The 5,684-nt window shown below is 53.6% G+C and overlaps 1 non-coding gene across 1 annotated transcript; it reads left to right on the top strand.

Annotated features, from left to right (window-relative positions):
* The first annotated feature begins 3,377 nt into the window (after nt 1-3,377).
* Nucleotides 3,378-3,459, top strand: TRNAS-AGA (transfer RNA serine (anticodon AGA)). The gene has a single exon. It is a non-coding gene; the product is annotated as a tRNA-Ser (tRNA).
* Nucleotides 3,460-5,684: the final 2,225 nt, after the last annotated feature.

Raw genomic sequence — 5,684 nt, 5'->3', positions numbered from 1 at the left:
GGAAGAAGTGTCAATTTTCCCATCATTTCACCCCTTTACATCCGAACATGATGACTTTCTGAATGACCCGTCCTCGTTCAACCAGAAGATGTTGCGGGGGATGTAGGGGTCACTGGGGAAATTCTCTGGGCTCTGTTACGAATCGGGTCAGAGCGAATGTACATAGTGATCTAGTCTGGCTGTAAAATCTATGAACCAACACCAAATATGGTGTTAAATTAATCCTGAATACGGCTGTTCCCCATCCAGACCCCAGCAAAGGGCTCTCCAAGGAAGGGGGCTGGTCAGGAAGGAAAGAAGGAAGATGTCCTCCTCTCCCTGGAGGAATTGGGCTCTGCGCTTTGCACAGAAAGAAGGGGAAGGAAATGGCCACATGATGGCGCCAGAAGCTAAGAAATGAAACAAAACGGGCTGCTTCTGAAGCCAAAACGCCGTTTCTTTCTACGGGCTTGTCTTCACTACCCGCCGATCCGGCGGGTAGCAATCGGTCTATCGGGGATCGACTTACCGCGTCTAGTGAAGACGCGATAAAATCGATCCCTGATTGCTCTGCCGTCGACTCCGGAAATCCACCACGGCAAGAGGCGGCAGCGGAGTCGGCGGCAGCGCGGCAGCGGTCGACTTTCCCCCGTCCTCACAGCCAGGTAAGCCGACCTAAAATACGCAACTTCAGCTACGGTATTCACGTAGCTGAAGTTGCGTATCTTAGGTCGGACCCCCGCTGTAGTGTAGACCTAGCCTACGGCAGGGAAGACCAGGAGAAAAGAGTTCCAATAATTGCTGCCCAGTTACTTGTGAATTCTTTCATATTATAAAGAAAATTGTAAGAAAATTCGTCTGAACTTGAGCTGCCTGTTATTAAAACCTGGTTCCCCAGTTCAGTTCCAACGGCTCTCCTAGAAACACCCCCAGGTCCCTGCTCACCCCAGCAGGAGCAAAAGAGAAACCCCCAGTGAGTGCTGCCCTTAGCCCCAGGCTGCTGTCACGGGGGTGGGGGTGGGGACTGATTGTTCGGTGCTGAGGAGGGAGCCAGTATAGGCCTCTGGTGTCTGCTCCTAGCATCTGCCCAGCCCAGTCTGTCCTCTGGCCTCAGCTGCTGCCCCCTCCATGCTCTAGAGTCAAACCTGCAGGGCCCCCAGGGGGACAGAGGCTGGGGCAGGGCAGCAGCCTGGGTTGGGCTGGGAAGATGCTGGGAGGTCTCGTTCCCCCAGAACTGGCCTGGCTCCCTTCTCAACAGCAAACCAATCAATTCCACCCCCCTCCCCGGAAACATCAGCCTGGAGCTAAGGGCAGCACGGGACGATTCCCTTTAGTTCCCACCGAGGCATGAGGGAACCCAGGGTGTTTGTGACCTGGGAAACCAGCCGTTAATAACAGGCAGCTCAAGTTGAAGCTAAGGGTATGTCTACACCCAGCCGCTAGTTCGGCGGCTGGCAATCGAAGTTCTGGGTTCGACTTATCGCGTCTTGTCTGGACGCGATAAGTCGAACCAGGAAGTGCTCGCCGTCAACTGCGGTACTCCAGCTAGACGAGAGGAGTACCGCGGAGTCGACGGGGGAGCCTGCCTGCCGCGTGTGGACCGAGGTAAGATCGAACTAAGGTACTTCGAACTTCAGCTACGTTATTCACGTAGCTGAAGTTGCGTACCTTAGTTCGATTTGGGGGGTGAGTGTAGACCAAGCCTAAGGGCTGGTCCACACTACCCGCCTGATTCGGCGGGTAGAGATCGATCTTCTGGGATCGATTTATCGCGTCTCATCTGGACGCGATAGATCGATCCCAGAAGCGCTCCCCCGTCGACTGCGGAACTCCTGCTCGCCGAGAGGAGGAAGCGCTGTCGATGGGGGAGCCTGCCTGCGCCGCGTGGACCCGAAGTAAGTAAATTTAGTTCGATCTAGGAAACGTCGACTTCAGCTACGCTATTCTCGTAGCTGAAGTTGCGTTTCCTAGATCGATCCCCCGCCCCAGTGTGGACCTGCCCTAAGTGTTTTTAACATTATTTACAACACTAAATAACCCTTGAATCCTAGTGTCACCATCCATTAAATTGCTTCAGCCTTGTAGTTTCCCGAGTGCAAAACTAAATGTCTCTTCAAATACAAGGGAGTGGAGATCAGTCAATGTTCAGAGTCATCCCACATAAAAGAACCATGTTGTGGTTCATGCTGGCCCCATCCTGTGCCCATCGCCTTTCCCTCCTCTCCCTTACAAGTTTTGGTATTTTGCATAGAAACTTTCTTCCCTCAGGAGAGACCTGGGAACCAGGGCTGCCAGCCAGACAAACACCTTTAAGAGGCAGCGTCCCTCTCCCTGTCAAAAAATGATCTTCCTCCTTCAGTTCAGTGACAGCCTGAATTGTTCCTTATACCGGCAGAGCCGGAGGATTGAAAACAGCAACATCAAACCCCTGTGTAGCTCGCAGGAATGAACACAAACACTCCCTGGTATCTGAGGAGATGTTTAGTTTTACCCTTGGGCAACTACAAGGCCAAAGGGAAAGGAGGTGGTGCCAGATATAAAGAGTGAAACACGACACATCATAGTTATGCCCATAGTGACTGCAAAATCTTCTTATATACTTCTTATTATAAGCAGTGTATTGTTTTTCCTGGAGTCTAGACCTTGACCAAGAAATTTCGATCTTGATCAAATAATCGACTACCTGGTGAAGGCAATGAACTTGACACCCACTGGGGTGTCCCTACACAGGTACAAGTACTAACAACAATGGCTGCCTTTTATCCATAGTTTTTAATCAGGGCAATAAATTGATACAAACCCCTGTTAAATCATTTCTCAGCCCGAGTCCTTCACCCACATTCCTTAGGGCATTGGGCCACCATGTGGATGTTTCATTTCCCACCTCAATTTCACACAGAGACACAATTTCCTTTGCACAGATCCGTGAACAGCAAAACCTCCCTATGTCTCTAGTCTGAGCCAGGGAGTTCGATACCAGTGAACCCTTCTCTCCTGCAATGGCGATGGTCAGACAGAGGGGACGTGGTACCTGCATCCCTGACAGGGAGATATTGGCTCGTCTCTTTCTTTCTGCTGCTGTTGTTAGTCCATGAAACATCAAGGGTGGCATGCAAGGCTGAGTTCACGCACCAACCCCCTGAAATATTTCAGTGCCCCAGAGAAATTGTCAACGTGGGGAATGAAGAACAATCTACAGCAATGTCTTTAACACAAACACACTCTCATCCTGCTCCAGCCGGAAGGGAAATGGGCAGGAATTCTCGCTGTTCAGCCAAGGACACACTTATACTGATGTGCAGCCGTGAGTGTGCTGGGGAAGCTGGTCTGAGCAAACAATTTGAAGTGATAATTCAATGAGAACAGAATCATCATGTAGTAAAACAACCATACATCAAGTAGTTGTGGCCAAGTGGTTAAGGTGATGGATTAGAAATCCATTGGGGTTGCCCCGTGCAGGTTCAAATCCTGCCAGCTATGGAAGCACTAGACTGTAATTATTACTGTAGTCTTAGTGTCTGAGCATCCACAGTGTGAACTAAAGTCAGATCTGGTTTCACTCTGTCTACACTTAAAATGCTGCTGTGGCACTGCTATAGCACTTTGGAGTAGACAGTCGCTACAGTGATTGGAGGGGGTTTTCTGTCACTGTAGTAGCCAGGTTGACAGAAGAATTCTTCCATTCACCCAGCACTGTCTACGCCAGGGCTTAGGTCAGCTGAATTACATTGTTTAGGAGGGTGCATTTTTCACACCCGGAGAGACGTCGCTATGCCAGTTAAGTGTCCAGAGTACATCAGCCCTTAGATCTCTCTTAGTATTTCAGTGCAATGAACTGTGAGTGGAAAACATCAATTCACAAACACAGAGACTGAATTCCGAACATTTAATCTCTCCGCATTTTCCAGAAAGTCACAAAATTCAGTTCGTTCTTGCTAGGAAAGAGAAACATTAAGTGACACAAATTTTTAGGCTTGAGTAAATAAAGTTATGGGTTTAATTAATATAGTAAAAGTTAGGGCTGTCAATTAATCGCAGTTAACTCAAATCTACTATCATAAATTCAAATCTATGACCATAAGCAAAAACCCCACCCCAGAGTATGCTGGGCAGTGTCCTTCACCTCAGTTTCTCACCTTGCGATGTGACAGTCCAATCCAATGTTCCTTTAACAGACCCCTCCGCTCTCCTTCCCCCAACCCCCACTCCCCTTGGGCAGCAAAGCCCCCGGGGTGGGGGAGGGAGGGGAAAACATCGAGCGATACCTCAGCTTCTGCTGCCGCCACTCCCTCAACTGGCTCTCGGTTTGCCCTGTTCACTCTGCGTCGCTGCCACTCCACGGCATTGTCCTTCACCCTGCTGCTGAGAGCTCCTGTGTCGCCACTTCCCCTGCTGCCACCTGCCTGTCTCCTGCAGCCTCTGCACGGCCACGTAGTGGGGGAACCTCGCTACAAGTGCAGACTGGGCAGCCTCTTTCATTGCAACACCATGGGCGGGGCGCGAACCGCCAGCTGGGGGAGACTAATCCCCTGCTCCGCCCCTTCTGCCCGAGGCCCCACCCCTTCCACAAACCCCGCTGGAGCCCAGAGCCCCCCCACCGCAGCACCCAGCTCCCGCCCCAGGGTAGTGCCCCAGCCCCATCGTGCCCCCAGCCTCCCTCCCAGCCCCAGAGTGGGCGGCGCAGCCCCAGCTTTCCCAGCCCGGAGCCCCAGGAGGGCGGGTTACGCGGCCCTGACTCGACCTACCATTGACTCGCGTGGCTCTGCGCTCCGTCAGCCGGGGTGGGGGCCAGGCTGCGGACATCACTCAGGCTTGGGCAGCATGGCCACACTTCCCTGACAAGGCATGAGGCAGGCCAAGAGCTCTGCGCAGCCTACAGGGAAGTGGGAAGGAGGCGTCTTCAAGCCGGCGTGTCTCAGCCGTTTCTCCCTTGCCCCTTGGGAGGAGGCAGGAAGGGAGCGAAACGAGCCCAGCTGAAGGTTTTGCACTCGGCCTTGAGAATTAAGCCCGAGCCCCCTGCATGGCTGCTGGGAGATGGGTTTCTGAGTTGCATCCAGCTCACTCTTCGGGCCACCAACTGAAACCACTGAGGCCAAGAGGGACATTCTTGAGGTGGCAAAAGGGGGCCTTTGAGGCTCCCAGCAGGTCGTGAGGAGCAAGGAAGTAACACAGGGTTACCACTGTCCATGGGCTCAAACCACCATCCTTTCAGTTAACAGCCAAACGTGCTGACCCATTGCACCACAGAGACACAACACCGGTGTTGCCAAGGCTGCTGTGAGGCAGCCTGCACATCTGGTGCAGAGGATTGCGGTGTGGGAGGGAGTGAGGGGTGCAGGCTCTGGGAGGGAGTTTGGTGCAGGGGGGCTCTGGGCTGGTGCTGAGGATTGGGGTGCAGTGGGGGTGAGGGTTGTAGGCTCTGGTGGGGATTTGGGTGCAGGAGGGGGCTCCGGGCTAGGGCAGAGTGTTGGGGTGCAGGAGGGAGTGTGGGTGCAGGAGGGGGCTTGGGGCTGGGGCACAGTGTTGGGGTGCGGGAGGGGCTGTGGGGTCTGGGAGGGAGCTCTGGGCTGGAGGTTGGGGTGCAGACTCCGGCTGGGAGGCGCTTACCACAGGCAGCTCCCGGTCAGTGGCTGGCTGCTGGCACATCTGTGCGTGCGGCCCCTGGGAGGGAGGGGGGCAGCTGGTCTCCGTGCGCTGCCTGCACC

Source organism: Emys orbicularis, chromosome 25, assembly GCF_028017835.1.
Source record: "Emys orbicularis isolate rEmyOrb1 chromosome 25, rEmyOrb1.hap1, whole genome shotgun sequence".
Taxonomy (NCBI): Eukaryota; Metazoa; Chordata; order Testudines; family Emydidae; genus Emys; species Emys orbicularis.
This window is presented reverse-complemented; position numbering and strand designations above follow the sequence as displayed.